The 21,251-nt window shown below is 33.2% G+C and overlaps 1 pseudogene; it reads right to left on the bottom strand.

The window, feature by feature from the left end:
* Nucleotides 1–2,824: 2,824 nt before the first annotated feature.
* Nucleotides 2,825–21,251, bottom strand: part of LOC101032206 (Krueppel-like factor 5) — an 86,518-nt pseudogene continuing 68,091 nt past the window's right edge.

Raw genomic sequence — 21,251 nt, 5'->3', positions numbered from 1 at the left:
CTTGCTTTTTGCTGGTTATTTGAATACTATTTTTTTTCCTCCTTTTCTCTTTTTATGTTACTATGACTACCTAAAAAAAAAAAAAATCTACTGCTCCTATTTACACTACCACTTAGAGTTTCAGCCTAAGCCCTCTTTCCTCCTCAGAGTTCACACTCTGCCTCATCAGGAATAGACAAAAATTAAACAAGCCCTCTAAGCAAGGTGCAACTCATGAAATCCGAGTATGTGCCCAAATGCCTTCAAGACATCTCTGGTTGGCTTTCCCATAATAGAGGTATCCCCACACGTAAATACCTTTCTCCTCCAAGTCCCCAAGATAGAACACTAGGGAAGTTTCCCTTCACTTCTTAAATTATTGCTCACCACTCTAGCAATTTTATCCTTGAGATATCACATCTCACACTTACTACTTCTTAGACATGTATATTAGGGAAGTTATAGTTGTCATGTATTTGTGTGATTACTTTAAAAGAGTGGTGAATGATACATTGTTATATTTATGCAGTATTCTTTCCAATCCTTCTACTAGCAAGGGATTGGAAAGAACACTGCATAAATAAAACAATATATCATTCCAACAATGAGCAATACAAATTTCATTTTTGTATTCCAACAATGAAGTTTGAATTATTGCCATATGCTTTACACACTTCATTCTCGGATTACAGATGATCACCTCAGCATTTAAACAAGCAGGACAAATACAATAACTTTCCTGAAATTTTTAAGATTTTATTTAATTATTGTGATAACACTTAATATGGTATCTACCCCTAACACATTTTAAGTATACAATAGTGTTTTTATGTATAAGTACAATTTTTTTTATTTATTCCCTGTGCAAAAAAATATTTAATGTGAAATTTCTAATATAGCAGCCTCTGTTTCAGCATAGAGGAGTCCCCTATCTTTATGAAGTTTGCTCTAATGAAATGTCCGATTTTTGGGTATTTGGCTAATGTGTGTGCATGTGTTATATGTGTACGTATACACATGCATGACTATATACTCACAAATGTATGTGTATATATTTGCATGAATACATGAACCATATATGGATTGTGTGTATAAACATAGGCATGCATACGTCTATGTATAACACGTATGAGTGTAAACATACTCATATACATACATGTGTGATTGATATGTATGACAATGTTTCTTTCATTGTCTGCATGTCTTATTCTTTGTCTTTTTTTTTTTTTTTTTTTGGAGACAGGATCTCACTGTGTTGCCCAGGTTGCGTGCACTGGCACAATCACTATGCACTGCAACATCTGCTTTCTGGGCTAAGGTGATCCTCCCAGTTCAGCCTCTTGAGTAGCTGGGACCACAGGCATTCACCATCATGCCGGGCTAATTTTTGTATTTTTTGGTAGAGATTGGGTTTCACTGTGTTCCCAGGTTGATCTAATCTCAAGTGATCCCCCTGCTTCAGCCTCCCAAAGTGCTAGAATTGCAGGTGTGAGCCACCACAAAGGCTCTAAACTTTATCCTTATTCACACTCTTCTATCCCCAGAATGTATTTTGCTCTTTTGACTTACCTAGTAAAACTTGTCATGTCTTCTTAATAAAAAATTTGAGTATTTGTAGATATCAAGGAACCAGTTGCCAATTCTTCAGAGCTTCTATTCATATATGCTTGCTCTGACCATATTGTCTAACATATAGTAATTGTATACACATTGTGTGGTGATGTTTAGTTTACTTCATACATCTTTGATCTTATATTGAGAGCTTGAAGGTGAGTAATGAATGCAGCATTGTGCTCCTGGTATATTTTATAATGTGGATGAATGGAAAATTTAGGAATACGCCTAATATATTTGAAGAATATAGAAGATAGAAAACTAGCTATAGAAAATGATTATGTGTAATTTATTGATGATAAGATATCATAGAACATTCAATGCCCAATGATTGAGGCAGGGAGACAAAAATGAGATTATATTGAAGCAGACTTGTTGTTCATCTATATCCTGAATAAAGGTTCCATTTTGACAAAAACATTAATATGAATTCTCTAGCCTTCAATACAAGTTGAACTGCCCATCTATAAGAGAAGTTTACATGGCTGCTGTTTCTCCTCACTGGAAGAGAGTGAGAATTCTTACCTTTCTTAAATAAGTTCTCTGGGAAAAAGGAGATTGTTTTCTAGGATGGCAGCAAAAGGCTCCATGAGTGATAAGCCTGGATATCTCTCTGGAAATCTCAGTCTTGAACTTCTAAGACTTGTTTGCCATGTGTTTATTCTTTCACTCATCTTGTGTATGTATTTTACTCAAAAAGGTCTGGTCAGGCAGAAACAAACATTTTCACACAGAATGGTTTTTACAATGCACTACCAATAATATTTTTAAAATATTTTTAAAATTAAATTTGGTTGTGTACCTCGTTTATAGTTGACATTTCAAGAGTTCTGTCAAGTACATATAACATTTTTTTCGGAGTCCCATAGACAAAAAGTTATGAGGTTTTTCTTCACTGCCATAAATGTTTTATGAGATTTATAAAATTCAGATCCAAATCTACATGAAAATTATATATATGGAGAAATCCCAATCTCATAGATTAAAATATCAGAGTCAGTCTATGTGATCATCCAGCTGATGACGATATGAGTGTTCCTGGGATCCAGAAGCATTCCCTCTGCAGTGTCAGAGATACCGAAGTAAGCAGCTCAGTAAATGATAACACTCTGCACAGACATGTTAAAGCCTTGGTACAGGACCTTAATCCTATCAGATTTGTAGATCTTAACCAGGCAGTCACCGAGGCCTCAGAATTCCCTTTCAGCTCCAGCTTTACCTGCATCTGCCGCTAGATGGGTACAGGCAAAATCAAGAGGGTCACAAAACACAAGGATGTGGCCCCAGCAGCACCACCTGATGCCAGATTTCCTGCGAAGCAGCACCAAAACTGGGTCCTGTTGTCCACACCACCCAGGAAGACCAGCTTGTATTTGTCTTTAAAGGCAAAGTTAAGATCCTGGGTGATGACACTGGCCAGGTTACCCTGTGATGATGAAATTCAATTATATTTTTTATTTCAGTCACTCCTGATAAATAACAAATTCGGAGAAATAAAAATATCTAAAATAGAAAATAATCAGAAGTCCTACTTAAGGAGAAAATAAAGGAACTTACTTTGGAATTAATACCACTCAATACTCAGAAATACATACAGAATGAAAGGCAAATTTTGGAAAATTAGGAATATAGAATAAAATAGCTAAAGGGCAAATAAGTGTAAACGGCTAGGATATATTTATGTCACAGAGGGATTAATTTGCTAAACACTTTTTTGTGCCTTGCATAACAATCTCTCTCCTAAATACTGGGAATCCAGTGATCTATAAAATGCTTTGTCCGTGATAAGATGCACATTTAGAAAAGGAAAATGTTAATCAGATGTTGCCATTTTCCACTCTACTTACACGTAAGACTTTTGTTTGTTTTTGCTCATTTGCTTAGTGGCCTTATTATTCCAGCAGAAAACATGAACGATTGCTGAATATTTTAAAGAATTTTTTTCTTTTGTTTTATCCAAGTGAGAATCTGTCAGCTTACTTTCCTCAGTGAAAGGGTGTTTCTGTTATATTATTTCTAAAGACAATTTGTGTTAACTTTTATCCTATTTGAATTAATGATGCTTCGTGCATAGAAAGAGAGGGTAACCAACATTTCTGTGACCACCTCATCTTGTTGTTTGGTAGGTAATTTTGATGTTGTTTTTCATAAATATAGTCTAAAATGTTTATCCTCTTTATTTGAAAAAAAAAAGTGATATCTTTTAATATCAGGCTATGACGTTTTATCTTACTGTTTCTGAATGAATTATAGAATATTCTGCATGAAGTAAAACTAAGGGGTGTATGAAAATGACTAGTACAGATATTACCAAATATGTTTTCAAAGATAATTTTAAGCCTTTTAAAATCTTTACTTATTGTATATTTTGAGCACAGTCCTTTTTCTAATGTACTCCTTGGCATGACAATATTGTAATATTAGTACCAAAACTTTTTCACAATTTATTCCACAGAGAAGCAGTAGCATAATGACCATAGAAACTAAAATTGTACCCCAAGGAACAAATTTTTTAATTCAAATTTCAGCTCCACTACTTCTCAGCTTTGTAACTTTGACAATATACAAAATACATTATTTTGAAGTTTCAATTTTCTCCCCTATCCTCTCCTTTATAAAATAACAATCATAAAAGTACTTAGAACAGAGTTGTTATATAGATTTCTTAAGGATTAAGAGATTAAGAGAGTCAATACATGTAAACTGCTTAAGAAGCTCTAAATAAATGTTGTTTGCGATCACATTCTCTTATGCCATTCTAAGCCCTAGTATTAGTTTATTCTTTTTATTGGGAGGATAGGAGAAAAGATATGGAAGGCTATGGGTCCAGTTTGCGGTCTTAGACGTTCTAATTTCTAATCCTTACCTTCTATTGATTAATATATCTGTTTCTTATTTATAAAGTGTGATACTTCATATTTTGGCACTTGATTTTTCAAATGTCCTGTTATTACACCTCTACAGACCACTGTATGATGGTCAGTTTAATGTGTCACTTTGGCTAGGTTCTAGTTTCCAGTTGTTTGGTCAAACATTAATTTAGGTGTGACAATGAAGGTATTTCACAGAGGTGATTGAAATACGTAATTAGATGACATGAAGTAAAAGGATTCTCCTGGGTATTCTGGGCAGGACTGACTCAATGGTTGAAGATCCTGAAGACATCACTGAGGTTTCCATAAGAATAAGGAACTTATGCTTGTGCATAGCTGCATCAGCTTGTACCTGACAGATCCTGCATGCCTTTCTGATGAGGTACTTGGTGGGTTTCAGACTTGCTTTGCCAGCCTACACAATAGCATAAGCCAAAACCTTGCAATGCATCTTTGAATCTTTATACTACTAGTTCCATTTCTCTGTTTGAATCCTGACGGATGCACAGTAATAAATTGACTTCCTATCACACTAGACTGTGAGCAGTTTGTGTACTTCTATGGTCAGTTTCCTAAAGCTCCATGTAATCGTTTTCAGGAACTGCAGTCATATTTGAACTATTCTTTTTAGAAATTGACTTTACATTTATAATCAATACTTTCTTCCCAAAACAAAAAAATCTGATGAACATGTGAAATCTGATTTATCAGGCTTACATGCCAGAAATAAATTAACTGATGTAACTGGTATACTTTACAAATGCTCTCATTTATTTCCCTTTCTTTTTCTTTTTCATTTTCACTAGCTGCAGCTTCCAAAAGATAGGCTTTGCAATGAAGTGAAAAATGGAAACTTACTAACACACGGTGCATTTAATCTCGCTTGATTTATAAAAATAACGCTGAAGACCTGTGATATTTTACTCCTTATTCTTTTAGAGAGCGAGTCTATATTCATGAAATTGATAGGAATAATCAAGTTTATTATGTTTATTTTAACACTACTTTCTTAATAATTTTAAATAGTAAATTTATTAAGAACTTAGTATTTACTAGGCAATGACTCGGCATTATATATAGCTTTTCTCTTAGAAATAATCTCTTCAGATACTGTTTTTTGACAACTCTGAACTTCGAAATCATGGATGAATTGCTATTCTTACTAATTGAACATTTATATACTATGAGTACAGTATCCTTAACAACAAACACATAAAGTGCAAACTTTATTTTAAGATATGGGGTGCAGGGGAGGAAGAAAGAAGAACTGAGGTGAGCAGAGGGAAGGAGAAAAAGAAACGTGCTCTTTCCTTTATAAATTACCCAGTCACAGGGAGTTTTTTTTCTTTTGATGCAGAGTCTCACTGTGTTGACCAGGCTGGAGTGCAGTGGCATGATCTCAGCTTACTGCAACCTACGCCTCCCTGGCTCAAGCAATTCTCCTGTGTCAGTCTCCCGAGTAGCTGGGACTACAGGCATGCGCCACCATGTCCCGCTAATTTTTGTGTTTTTAATAGAGACAGGGTTTCACCATGTTGACCAGGATGGTCTCGATCTTTTGACCTCATGATCTACCTGCCTCGGCTTCCCAAATTGCTGGAATTACAGGCATGAGCCACCAAGCATGGCTGGTGGCTTTGTAACAATGTGAAAACCGACTAATACGTATATATATATGCACATGTTAAATGCATGTATATGTACTGTACATATCCACGCATATGCTTATTTTCTGTCTGTATGCAATGAGAAGCATTATGAGCAAAAATCTCTCTTATCAATTAGCGTATCTAGCACCCAAATCTTGCTTTCTGCATACTACTTTCTAATAAAAACAACCCTGTAATTAAATAGAGCAATGCCTGATTCTGGGACTAGGGCAGGGAAATAAGCATTAAACATTTGTTGAAACATATGCTGTTAGACTCTCCAAGAGTTATACAAGAAGCTGTAGCCAAATTACAATCATGTCTGGGACAAAAAGGCTTTGATGAGGAAGACAGATTTATGCTATTTGAATAAAGAGGAAGTGTAAAAAATAGAAAAATGGGAAGGACATCGGAATAAGAAGGAGTTAAATCAACTGGAAATAGTCAAGTTTTTTCACAAAGAAGTGGACAAAACAAAAGTAGATTTGGGAGCTTACTACTGGAGACTTTTTCACACATTCACACTGTCTAGGAGGAAGACAAATACACCAGTTCAAGCAACCACCCTTGTGTAAAAGGTTCCATTATACTATCTTCATTTATTCCAGATTGAATCAATTGAAATAAAATTTTGCTGAAAGAGATTAACAAATTAAAATACTAGCTCAGGATACTAAATTCAGCATACCTGTTTTAGGTAATGGAAGAACAACCTGATTAATTGGAGGGCTGAGTTTTTTTTCATCTGAACTCCAATAAAGAACGTAAAAGAGAAGACACAGTTGAAGTCAAGAGGTTGGGATTGGGTGAACAAAACTTTGGAATTATTAAATCCTGTGATCTAATGTGCTATAATACTTGCTGAAGTATGGGAGGGCATTTGCAAAGAAGCAAAAGTCGAAATTGGAAGATACGTTGATGATATGGTTTAAAACTATGTTTATCATAAAATCATAGATTAAAAGATGTGAAAGGAAAATAAATCTTGGTGTCCTCAAATCAGTAATCTCAAGGGAAAAGTCAAGTTGGGAACTGCCTAGGGCCAACCTGCCTCTCATTCTATTCAAAGTCACCCCTCTGCTCACTGACATAAATGCATATCTGATTGCCTCCTTTGGAGAGGCTAATCAGAAACTCAAAACAGTGCAACCATTTGTCTCTTTTCTACCTATGACCTGGAAGACCCTACCCTACTTCCAGTCTTCTCACCTTTTCTTTGAGTTGTTTGCCTCCCCTCCTCCCAGCCAGTGTTCATCTTACATATGTTGATTGATGTCTCCTGTCTCCCTAAAATGTATAAAACTAGATTGGGTTCTGACCACCTTAGGCACATGTCCTCAGGATGTCCGGAGGCTGTGTCACGGGCTCGCATCATCAACTTGGCAAAACAAACTTTCTAAATTAACTGAGACCTGTCTCAGATTTTCAGAGTTCACAAAGATAGCAAAGTAAAATATAAGCAAAAGCTATAACTTGTGGTAGTATCATCTATACTTGACTGCTTAATTAAAATAAATATGATGTATAAGGAAGAATTAATATTATTTTATTATATTTGTATGTTAAAACCAAGTTACAACTCCCTCACCCAGTTTTACTTTTTAGGCTACATTACGAAAATGCTCACTCAGAACAGGCAGAAAGCATTATTAAACCATGGGAGGAGAATAAGATGACTATTTGTATTTACCTTCTGGAAATGTTGCTCTTTCCTAAATGTCTCATGTCTTTATTTTACCCACACAGAACATCTGAAAATTGAAATAACTTGGTCAAAAAATTTTACATACAAATTCAGATATATTATATCTGGACAATTCAAATGTTAATTATCTGGAGAAAACAACACTATCTAGCCTCATATTTAAATATTGTCCCTGTAATTTTTTTCAACAATTTGTTTTATTGAATATATTTAGCTAATATATTCAAATGAGATCAAAGTGTGTCACATTTCTCTTGTCCTGCATAGACACTCTGAGAGCAATGTTGGTTCTATTTCATTTTAGAAAGATGAGGAGGTAGGTAAATCATTTACCAGTTTTTAAAAATTTGATAATGTATCTGTAGTAAAGGAATTGTTTCTCCCAATCTTTATTTTCCTTCCTCTGATATATTCAAATCAAAGTTACTCTGAACTAACCTGTAGAATTTGACATATTTCCAAGTATTGGTGCTCAACAGGAGACCAGTTTTACTTTCCCATGAATACATATTTAGAGGTAAGTGCCTGAATCCAACACATCAGCAAAATGTAGGATTGGATAGATTGAAAAAAGTATATGAGCCCCATTGGACATGATGATATTTTTACCCATTTTTAGTTTGCTATGTAACTAAATAACATAAAATATTTTCATATCACTTCACTCTTAAGTGTTCCAAGATAGCAAACCACTTTAGTAAGATTCATATGATACAATGATTATAAACATATAATTTATCTTCATGTACATATTTCTGTATACAACTTTGTAAGACTGTGAAGTAAATCAAACCTTTTATTAAAGATAATACTTCATATGAGAGACCCTGGGTTATCTTATGATGAATTGCTAATATAAATTATATATAAAATACATACTTTTGTATACATTTTATTATGTCCCAACCCTACCATATTTTTAAGACTACTGAGTTTTTTACAAGCTCTTTTAGTAAATCAAATGTAAAGGTGATATGTATGTATGTATGTATCTATCTATCTATATGTATCTACATATATGTATAATTTCGGGTAAACTGTAAGTGAACCCAAAGTGAACTTACAGGAAAATGTATTGTTTGGTTTAACAATAACAAGACATATTAAATATTTTACATACATAAATATAGATAAAGTCATCATGTGCCACCACAAATTGAATCATAACTTTCTAGAGAGGACAAAAATCTTATCTTCTTTAAATAGTTTACATAGTACACAAAGAAATAATACATTATCAAACTCTATCTCTCAAATTAAAATAAATGAAACAATTATCACTTATTAAATTGTTTTTATTATTAATAATTCCAGTCATCGGGCATAGTAGAGTAATACAGAGTAAATATCCATTGTATATCATGAATATAATGCAGGAATAGGTGATAATACACAGAAATTTGTAATTAAGTATAAGATTAAGAATTTTTTATGATTCCCATTTTAATATCCTACTTTGTAAAGTAATACCAAGAACATATTTCCCTTACACAAAGATTCAGAAAATTTATGACTTCTTTGCTACCTCTCACTAATCTTGGAACACAGTGTGGTAGAAAATACTACCATTTAGTTATGAAAATATCACAGTATCATCATATGTAGCATAGAAGCTCATCACTAAACATTGTATCATAAATTTTTTCCTTCATAGATTTATGAGCAAATGCAATTCTTTAAACATAACTGAAAGTATTAAAACCAATACATGAGGGCCGGGCGCGGTGGCTCAAGCCTGTAATCCCAGCACTTTGGGAGGCCGAGGCGGGTGGATCACGAGGTCGAGAGATCGAGACCATCCTTGTCAACATGGTGAAACCCCGTCTCTACTAAAAACACAAAAAAGTAGCTGGGCATGGTGGCGCTTGCCTGTAATCCCAGCTAGTCAGGAGGCTGAGGCAGGAGAATTGCCTGAGCCCATGAGGCAGAGGTTGCGGTGAGCCGAGATCGCGCCATTGCACTCCAGCCTGGGTAACAAGAGCGAAACTCCGTCTCAAAAAAAAAAAAAAAAAAAAAAAAAAAAAAAAAAAAAAAAACCAATACATGAATGAAATGTTAGTTATACTAATTATAGACTCTGTATAATCAATAGCCAATCAGTAACTTAATAAGGGATTAATTATTTTTAGGACATTCTAACTGAAGAATTGCTATTGTCAAACAAGAAGGTATTTTGAAAAGCCTAAAGATTTTTAAGAAAAATGTAGATGTACAAAACACACCCCATTAGAGAATGATATAAGCTGCTCATCATTCTACCCTATCCACTACTAGCAAAAAAAAAGAAAATTAGCATACCTCAGTAAAGTAATGCTCATGAGATTAGTTATGTTTATTTTGGAATGAGAAGAGCCTGGGTGTCCTGTAAGGATATGCAATGTTGATCAGGGAGAAAGCTCCAAAAACCTGCAGTGGCTAAAAGAAAAGAATAGTCTAGCATAACACAAGACAACTTACAATGAACCATATATTTTTGAAGCCACATATTTTGAAGCCACATATTTTTGAGAAAAATGTGTGGCTCTATAATCTGCTCAACTGGGAGGATCAATGTAAATTTCCTAAGATCTAAACATTTAGGAAAGTACCCAGCCAATAACAGTATATGCCATCTATTTTCTTTCTTAAAAACATTCTGACGTAATGAAAAATTATATAAATTTGGAAGGAAAGTAAAATCAAGACAATGTTGTAAACTCCATACCTACCAGCTCCTCCTACATGCCCCCTCCCCAACACAGAAGCTCTGAACATAGTTACTATGGTATTTCTATTGCTATTTCTATTCAAAAAGGCAATTGATTGAAAGCATATACCAAAGACGGGGTAGTGATATAAGGGTTGATAAATTTGCATTAAAGCAGTGATTAAAATATTTCTGAAAAAGGGTTTTGTTGTTACAGAAAATAAGTAGAAAGATACAAAAAGCTAACTGAGGGAGGTAATGAATAGAAGTAAGCTCATCCAGTGGAAAGGAAACAAAAATTTTCCTAGCTTTTCTTTACTGCAGGTAGATGATCATCAGTATTCCAAATCTGCTGTACTGAATAAACAAAGCCAAACATGAGGACAAACCACAGATGATTCCAGCAGGTCGCTGGGCTTCTTCCTGTTAACTCTATGCAGTCACATTAACAAAGCGAGCAATTAGAAAGGCAATAAAATCGCAGACAGAGGGAATATTATGATCACAAATATAAAATGCCAAGTATGACACTGTATATCATTATTATGTGAGTGTGACACTGTGGTTTGCCCTAGCATATCAATTATCAAAATTTAATTATAAAGTAAGGAAAATTTAAACAGACTTAATAATGGATGAGGAAATAGAAAAAGGTTTCAAAGAATTATATCCAAGGTAGGCAGCCTGCCAACATGGTGCTAGAGTAAGATTTTTTTTTATCATTTTCCTGGCACAGAAAACCATTTTCATGTTGCAGAGAAGAAATTTAGAGGAAAGCTTTCCCATTTAATGTATCGATACTATTGAAGTTTAATATCAAATGCTGACAAAAATAAGAGGTTAAAAAATCAAAATACAGTTTTTTATAAGAAAGAATAGTGGTGATTTTAAATATCATAATAATAATTTAGTCTTTCAACCTGTTGTGAATTACCCTATAAATAAATGTAGTAATATAATTATTAAAAGAAAAAGGCAAATGTAAAATGTATTTAATGGCTATGAGATACTTAAAAGTAATTATTTTTGGTAACATAGCTCATAAAATCTTCAAAGTAAAGTAAGAATAATTGAATAATTCCTTAACATGTCTTTCATGCATTTGAAACCAAAACACAATGTTTTAAAGACAATTATCCAAGTAATTGTGTAACTCATATATAAAAGAAAAAAGCAAAAGTTACAATGAAAACATATTGGACCCTTGGAAATTAACATATAACTTGTTTTTTTAACAAAATCATACCAAAATAAAATATTATTAATTTTTCAGAATTATTCTAATTATGAAAATAATAAGGGAAGTTAAAAATCTTTTTGAATACTTGGAATTTAGCACGTATTAGGATCTTGCCTAGCTTACATTAGGGTCACAGAATTGCTCATTTTGTCTTAAGAATAATGGTGCAAATATGAACAATGGTAGTTGATTACGGGCAGATGCAATAAGTTATCATCTGTGCCCTCTCTGCCTAGCCACTACAATTGCTATGTCTATATGGCTAGCAATACTTGCATAAACAATTCCCTGGAGTTAACAAACGGTCAATGAAAGTACTAGAAAGTCTAAAATCAAAGTCAAGGGCTATCTTAATATTGGGTACCTTTATTTTAGGGGTCAAAAAATGCAACATACTTCTACAACTGAGTTATATTAGTCAGATGCAAAAGAGCAAACAGTTTTATCAATGAATATTATTCCTTCTTCTGATACTAGAAACGTGTTTGTTTATTCTTTCACAAATATGCATTTTATGATGTAATAGAGACATGGCCCTTGAGAGCAGAATCAGAAATTGAGTTATGTACTCTATTAAGGCTCTGGAAGTAATATGTAAAGTATACCGAATTCAACATAACCAAAAACAAAAGTTTAAAAGTACTTTGGCTTTCCTATTTATTAAGCTCCCTAATTCTCAGATCTATATTCAGATAACTTTTTTATTATTTGTGTCTACATGTTTCTGCTAATGTTATATAAATTTACAACTGAATACAGCACATAGTACAGGTTAATATTTCATTCAGCATTTGATAAAGTTAATAAAATAAACACTTGCCATTACACTGCAAAGTTGATTACTAGGGAGTAATTAATTAACTACTACACTCTACAAAGGCCCACAAGAGAGTTGGCAGATTTGCAGATTCCTGAGTACTTCAGCAATGCTTAAGTTCAAAGAGATATTAAAATTCTGCAACCCCGATTTCATTTTGACCATCCTTGGAAAGACTCCAACAAATTGGTTGAAAAGCCTACCACTGGAAGCCAAACATATTATATAGTCTAAGAAACAAAGTCACATTTTTGCTGAATAGAGCACTTATTTCTTTCCATAAAAGCATAATTCTCAAATACACATCTAATAATGCATAATCTATCAATACATGCACAAGAAAGCTTTTCAAGTTTTATTATCCTACAATGGTCTCTGCTGTGGGAGACAATAACACACTTTCAAAACGCATGGCATAAAGCCCCGTGCATTTTCAAATGAGACAAGAAGGTCTTTATATAGTTGACGATGTTTGCTATTGCAATAATGGCATTATTTTTTCAATAACCCCACTCTAGTGCTATTGAGTATACGATTCCCTTGAAGCTTTTGTGTGTGTGTGTTGTAAAGACTAAGCAGGACCCACTTTAACACTTACAATAATTTGAAATTATAAAAGAAACACATTCTGAAAGCCTTATTAAATAAACAGTATGAGCCACTCTATATTGAAACTTATTTTTCCATAATTGGCACTGGATGAGTAATATCATTGATACATAATATACAAAGGATAAATTTCATCTTGAGAATGAGTTGGTTTTCCTTTGATAGAATCCATATTGAAAGTGATGCTGTAAAATGAGTTCTTCAGTGAAACAATTATTTTTTAGGATAGTTTAAAATGTTGACCTTCAAAGCACATACACACTTTTGCTCAAAAGGATTCTTTGTTAGTCTATACTATTGTAACATTCAGTGAAAGATGAAAGAATAAAATAAAACTGAAATTCGATACAACAAAATGTATAGGGAGAGACTCTGCACATGAGTTCCATTCATCTTTCATCTTCAGGTAGTGCTCTCGATCTCAGCCAAAGGCCAAAAAGGAATCTTTAGGGAGTGTAGAGAAATGAAGTAAATAGTTTCCATTCAACTTGCTTTATTACTTGACTAAGGTTGGGAATTTTGAACAACGGTGTACAAATTTTAAATGTTGCTCTTTGATAAATTGTGTTTAAATGTCTATGTGGGCCATGCATGGTGACTGATACCTGTAATCCCAGCACTTTGGGAATCCGAGGCCTGTGGATGACCAGAGGTCAGGAGTTTGAAACCAGCCTGGCCAACATGGTGAAACGCCATCTCTACTAAAAATACACAAATTAGCTGGGCGTGGTGGTGGGCATCTGTAATCCCAACTACTCGGGAAGCTGAGACAGGAGAATCACTTGAACCCAAGAGGCAGAGGTTGCAGTGAGCCGAGATCGCACTGCTGCATTCCAGAATGGGGCACAGAGAAGGACTCCGTGTCAGGAAAAAAAAATAATAATGAAATGTGAAAGTACTTGCATGTTCTTCACATGTACCCCAAAACCTAAAATGCAATTAAAAAAATGTGAAAGTGTGTGCTAGTGTGTATGTGTGTGTGTGTGCATGTGTGTTTGTGTGTGTGTGTTGATTTAGAGGTTTCTGGTCATTGGTATATCAAACACAAACATAAGGATTTAGAATAATAATCATCTATACATTCTAAGTGAATATGATAAGCATTTGTTATGGAAATTACTACTAAATAAGTTATATCCACAAATACATTCTCATTAGGGATTCATAAGAGATGAAGGATATGTTGTGGGGTCAATATTTGATTCCACTTCCTACCATCTTATTTCTTTATTGTCATGTTATCACACAATGCCTTTCAGAGAATTGTGGTTTTTCTCCTTTAACATAGTTCCTTCAGTTTTCCTAGTTAAGATTCTGTTGTTATGTCTTTAATTTCATAAAAGTAAATGAAAATTTCTGCTATCTTCTTTTAATATACGAACTATTTTATGCATATTCTACTTTAGCAGTTTTTGTACTATTTTTATCTAGTAGGATCTACATCTACTGTAATTAATCTGTCTTTACCAATTGCATTGTATGTAGGCAATATATTTCATTAGATTTTAGTAATGCCATTTTTTGATACGATTTTTTTCTTCACATTATCTGTCAAGAGCCTGTATTTTCTAACAGTGTTTTAGCTTTGCATCAAATTGCCTACTGGCTACCAGGAAAATAACAGGCCCTACCAGAGGGTTTAAAACTGGCTAAGTTTAAAGTAAATAAAAAGGCTCTGTATTCTCAGATTCCCTGTTTAGCTTTCTAACTATTCTTTTTCCATTTTGCTCTTTCTACTTTTCCTTCTTTATTTTTGTTTTTATTTTTTGAGGCAGTCTTAACTCTGTTTCCCAGGCTGGAGTGCAGTGGTGTGATCTCGGCTCACTGCAGCCTTCACCTCCTAGGTTCCAGTGATTCTCCTGCTTAAGCCTCCAGAGTAGCTGGGACTACAGGCACCCACCACCATGCCCTGCTAATTTTGGTATTTTTAGTAGAGACGGGTTTCACCTTGTTGGCCAGGCTGATCTGGAACACCTGACCTCAAACGAGCCACCCACCTCAGCCTCCCAAAGTGATGGGATTACAGGCGGGAGCCACTGCTCCTGGCCTACTTTTCCTTTTTTGTTCCTAGCTATCAATTTCCCCCAAAATTTGTGTCCGCTCTCCATTCCTTTCTCTTTTCTCCCTAATGTCAAGAGATCTAATATTTTCTAATTGTAGACATGTTAATGGTTAAATAATAATTCTCTGTATTTTTCATGCTGCCTGGTGGCATTCTATAAGCTACAAGTGATATTATATTTGGGTTTATATGTGTATTTATTTTTATAATTGCAAACAATCTACATTTAATGTCTTCTATATCAAAGTCTATGCATTGATTAAATAAAATAATCCTCATTTGCACAATTTAGTTTTCAGATAAGTAAAATTAAACATCAAAGTCATAGATTATTTCAAAAGTTAAGTAAGTCATTTGATATTACAGATATTTAATTACTATTAAGCTTATATAAAGTTTAAGAAATGAAAATGACTTGAACTTAAAAATTAGTAAAACATTTCATGTTATAAAATTTCCTCATGTATTTGAATCAAAAGTTAGCATACACATATTGCAAAAGCATTGCAGTTTTGATGGTAATTTATAAATTTATAATTTTGCATGCTATAAAATTATAAAATTTCTTCCTTAAGGCTTTGCTTAATGGTTAGTGAAAGAGAGAAACAGTTAATCCAAGTATTATAAAAATAACTAGAGACCTTTAATTCATTCAAGGATAGTGACTTTATTATTTTTAGAAAAATTTAACTTTAATCTCTTGAAAAATAAATATCATTGACTGCCATGTCATCATGGTACATTATTAAAGAAAGTGGAAATGGCCTTTCATTTTCTTGGGGCCAACTCTAAGACGTAAATGCTTCAGAAATTAGGATAAATGATCATTTTGAAGAGAGAAATTTTTCCATTGCGAAAGACGTATTCAAAGCCTTCTTATAAATGGTACTTGGTTTGAAAATGAAGTGTCCGATGAGACTTGTCTGTAATTAGAAAACATTAGATAAACTCTTCCCATTGTAGAAACATATTGGAACAACTATTTCACAGTAAATCAGAATTTCACTACCACGTTATGTGATAAGCCCTTCTGTATTACTCAGTAAATCATAAAGTGTGACAATAAGGACACTCAATAAGCTCCTAAGAACTGCATAATAAATCATAAAATTTCACAGTAAGTTGCACAATAAGCTCCACTGTATTAGTCACTAAATCATGGGCTTTCACAAAAAGCTATACAAATAATTTCTTTCTTCTTTATCATTTCTACTATTATTATGGGGCATCCATCAGCTAAGGATAAAATTTACTAATAAACTGAAGTCTTTCACCTTGGATTAGCTATAGCCATATGTTATTGAGAAAAATAGGTGTAATTTGTGTGAAATAGAAAAGCTATTGAATTTCATAAATATGAATAAATAATAAAATTAATTACAGCCACAATGTTAATGACTGTGACGTCTAATTCATTAATTTATAGTAGATACTATATTTTAAAACTTAAAACTATTTAAAATTAGTTAATATTTACTTTTTATAACAAATAACATATAAATACATTAACACAATTATTGATAAGGGGGAGATATATTAACTCTCTAAAATAAGTGACCACAACTCTAGTTCATTTTTTTATAGTGTATATATGTAAAAAGAGAGAGAGATATATACTTATATGCGATATTCTAAAATGTAGGTTTATTCTCTAATCTTGATGTTCGTATATTAACTAACCTTTTCATAATTTGAAATTTGCTGGGTATAGTGATATGTACCTGAAGTCCCAGCTAATCAGGGGGCCAAGCTGGGAGGATAGCTTGAGCTCAGGAGTTCAAGTCCAACCAACAAAACATAGTGAGACTTCATTTCGAACAAAAGTTGAAAATAATTTGAAAATTTATTTGAGAGATATAATATGTGAAACATAAGTTGAATAACCACTGAATTAAGATCCTAATTCCATTGTTTAAATGATAGGTAACTAAATGTAATTACATACATTATTTAAATGTTAATTTATTTTAAAAATTATCTTCAGAAAAATCTACCAATAATTTTTTCAAGAAAATATTTTGAGAAAATAACAAAGTGAGCAGATTTAGTATAAATATGGGACATTCCCTAATAAATACTACTTAGGACTATTTTATCTTTATAATGGAAAAAGAAAGTCAAAATCCATATTCTTAAATTTTAAATACTGGTAATTTAAGAAAATAAGATTTATAGAAAAAATAAGATTCGTTTATAATTTGATACTTCGAATCAGAAAAACCTGTTACCCCAAATACGATAATGCAGATGTTCCTATAATAATGATAAATATGTGAAGAACAGGAGGACAGGGAGGTTCTTACTGCAAATGTCCACATCACTAGGAAAGAGTTGTGTGGACTTCAGGTCCTACCTTCATGGGGAAAAATTAGGGAATATTATTTTTAAAGTATCATTGAACTACTGCCCCCTCCAGACACACGGAAACACACACAGAAACACAGACTTGTTGAGTTATGTTCTGATACTCTACACAAATTCTTTTCCATATTAATAAGTCACTGAAAACAGGAATTCTGAAGAAATTCAGATATGATCTAAGAAGAGCCACCACCACTACATCTATTGCAAGCTAAATTCTTTGGTTAGATCTTACAGCAGTTTACCTTGGGCCCAGTAATTGCTGAATAAAGTACATTAACAGTAGTTAGTGTTTTTTTCTTTTTTCTCCACATTAAATATTTAAGGTTTCTCATCTCTTTTTACTTTCCCTCTTTTGCTTTCCTTTAAATGTCTTGTTAAAAGAGCTCAGTTTACAGGGATCATTTAAGCTCCATAGAAGATTGAAATTAACTTTATTCTAAAAATCTCAGTTTAAAAGTTTCTTTCAGTAATTCTTAAATATTTTCAGTTGACGTTTGAGATAACTGTTTTTATGCAGATAATCCGCATAAACAGATTAATATTTCATGTCCAATTCTGCTCATTATATTACAAGAAAGGCCAGTAACTACTTTTGACTAAAATCTTTATACCTTTTGTTTTTTTAATTAGAAAAATTAATATGATTTAAAAATAATCTAAGTGTCTCATAAATATAAATACACATACTGTAGATTTATATGGAATGATGACATCTTGTTTTCTTTTATTGATATTGGATAAGTTTTTAAAATGCAAAAAATCTAGGAATTCCCTGCTCAGAAATAAAGCAACATTTTCTAAATTACAAATGTAAACATTGGTTGAATTTTTAGGTAAAACTGTACATATGTAGTTGAAATAAAATTCACTTACCTTGAAAATTTTATTTTCTAAAATCCCTAAGGAATATAGGAGAAACTAACATGAGCAGAATATAAACTTGTTATTAATCATTATTATAATTTTTGAAAAGCTTTGAAACATTTAAATAAAGCCCACTACGTATTAATCTAGTGTTGATATACATACACCGTAAAACATGTAAATCTTTAAATCAACACAAAAACTCTAAAGTAGATGCCTTATTAGTTCACATAGGTGATATTAAAATTTAGAAAGTAATCATGAATCTCAGTATGAGTTGATGTCAAGAATATTAATGAAGAAAATGGCATAATTATTATTCTCAAAGTCCCACATGTAATATTTCTATTTCAGCAAAGTTAGAAAAGATGTCAAAACTACAAGCTTAGAATTTTGAAAGACTTTTTTTTAAATGTGTGGAAGATTGCAGCATTTTTAAAAAGTAAAACGAAGCCCCTTATTCACAACAAATATTTTGTCATTTGCATTTAGTTTCAATATTTCATTCAGTATAATTAATCATTGAGATTCAATCCATACACATCGGCTTCCAGGCAAGATAGATTAGCTACATTTCCCCTAGTTTGTTTCACTTACAAGTAGAAGGCCCAGGATATAGCATAATAATATAAGCAAGAAGACTGAAAGTCTCAAAGAAGTAAGCAAACTTAATAAGGAAATAGGAGCTTGAGGACTGACACAGTGTTGTATTCTCTAGGTGTTCTCTTTTCCTTCCATTTTTCCTATACAGATCATCATAAAGATCTCTGCCCTAGAACCAACAGGCATAAAACAAACAAACAAACAAAAAAAGATCCAAAGAAAAGTATGAGAATAAAAGCTCCATATTCCCATACTTTGCTTTTTATCCAAGGTGTGGGAAAATGGTGGTATCACCACAGGCCTTCTTTGGCAACACTAATCCAACTGTAGCCAAGCACCAACATAACAATCCGTACCATATTCATGGTTTTTGTGCCAAGAATAAAGTAAATCTTCAACCTCACCCATTTGCTTGGTAGAAGGAAACAGGATGTCTTCCTCAATGTTTGGTGCTAGCCAACTGAATGAGGGCTGATCTTCCAGAGGAAGGACATGGTGCTCCAATTTAATGTCACGGTAGTGTCACAGTTAGTGATATGCTGAACCTCTGTAACAGTCCAACAAGTTAATCTTGCCTGCTGCCCAGAAAAGCCAATTCACTGGGAACAGCAGATATTACAGCAAAGAAAGTTTAATCATCATAAGGGCAGCCAAGCTTGATAATGGGAAATTTCTTTCAAATCTGTCTCCTGGAAAGCTCAAATGCTAGTGTTTTAAAGAATTGTTTGGTTGTCAGGAAATGAAGGAATGGATGCTGTTTATTCGTTGGAGATAAAATCACAGGAGTCCAAATGGTATTCATGTGCTGGGAGTTTCTAACAGGGGATTCCATGACAGATTAAGCCAGTTTCTTAGTGTGAATCATAGATAGAGTCAGTTTCCAGAATGCAAAAATGTGAAAAATATCTGAAATGCTAATCTTAAGTTCTGACAACAGTGTTGTTATCTATAGGGACAATTGGGGAAGTTACAAATCTTGTGACCTCCAGCAATGATTGTCAAGCAATAGGTGATTATATAAAGGCAAGATAGAGAACAATGACCAGTTATCATTTTACCAGGAACACATTCTAGCAGAATTCAGGGCTCTATCATAATTATATTCTTCTGAATTTTTATTAGTCTTACAAAGATGGTTTTGGTTCCTGAGCAAGGAAAGTGTTAGTTTTGGAAAGTGACTATCATCTTTGCTTTAAAATTAGCAAAGACAGTTAGCTTTTGAGGTTAAAAGCAACGTGGAGTCAGTTAGAGTAGATTTCTCGCACTGAGATAAGTTTTACAAACGTGGTTTTTACCTCCAGCCCTACTCTATAACAATGAGACCTAATAAAGCATTACAAACAAGAGTTAATTGCCTCTCCACTTCACTATACCCTTACACATGGTTGGCAGGCACTAACAGTGAGCTGAATCTCATCCAGTTGGCATCATCAAGACTGAACTCAAGACTCAGGCCTATATAACTGAGGGCCCGTCGGAATGCCACTTCTCTTCAACCCTGTAGTCAACTGATTGCAATAGGGAGCTGAGTCTCTATCCCTACCCAGCAGCAAAAAAAGTAGAATAAGAAAATGGAAGAGAGGTCTAGATGACACTTTAGTTTCATCAACTTCCCATGGTGACAATGAACTCAGCAGAGAGCTGAACTTCTGCCTCTACCCTACTGCAAGGAATAAATGACCAACAGAACGAAATAATGGAATCTAATTGCTATATGTAGAACAATAAATGACCAACATAACAAAATAAGAGGATATAATTGCTATAAGTAGAATATGTTAGCCAAGAACTTTTTAATGCTCATAAAACATTCAACAAAGATAAAAAAATTACATTCCATAAAACTATAACTAAATTTAAGGAAGTTAAAATTTTACAGCATTTTTTTTCTGACCACGATGGAATCAAACTAGATTTCAGAAACGTAGAATCATTGGATATTTTCTAAAACATTAGAAATTTGATAATAGACTTCTAAATAATAAATAGATCAAAAAGTTAGTCTCCAAGGAAATTTAATAATATACATAGGGCTTAATGAAAATAGTAATACAGCAAATCAAAATACAGGGATACAACTAAAGCAGTGCTGAGAGGGAAATGTATATTATTAAATGTTTACATTTTAAATTACAAAAGCTCTCAAATCAATCATCTAAGTTTTATCTTCAAGAAATAGAAATAAA

Source organism: Saimiri boliviensis, chromosome 16 (genome assembly GCF_048565385.1).
Source record: "Saimiri boliviensis isolate mSaiBol1 chromosome 16, mSaiBol1.pri, whole genome shotgun sequence".
Taxonomy (NCBI): Eukaryota; Metazoa; Chordata; class Mammalia; order Primates; family Cebidae; genus Saimiri; species Saimiri boliviensis.
Note: the sequence above shows the minus strand (reverse complement) of the source record. Positions and strands in the feature narration are given on the sequence as shown.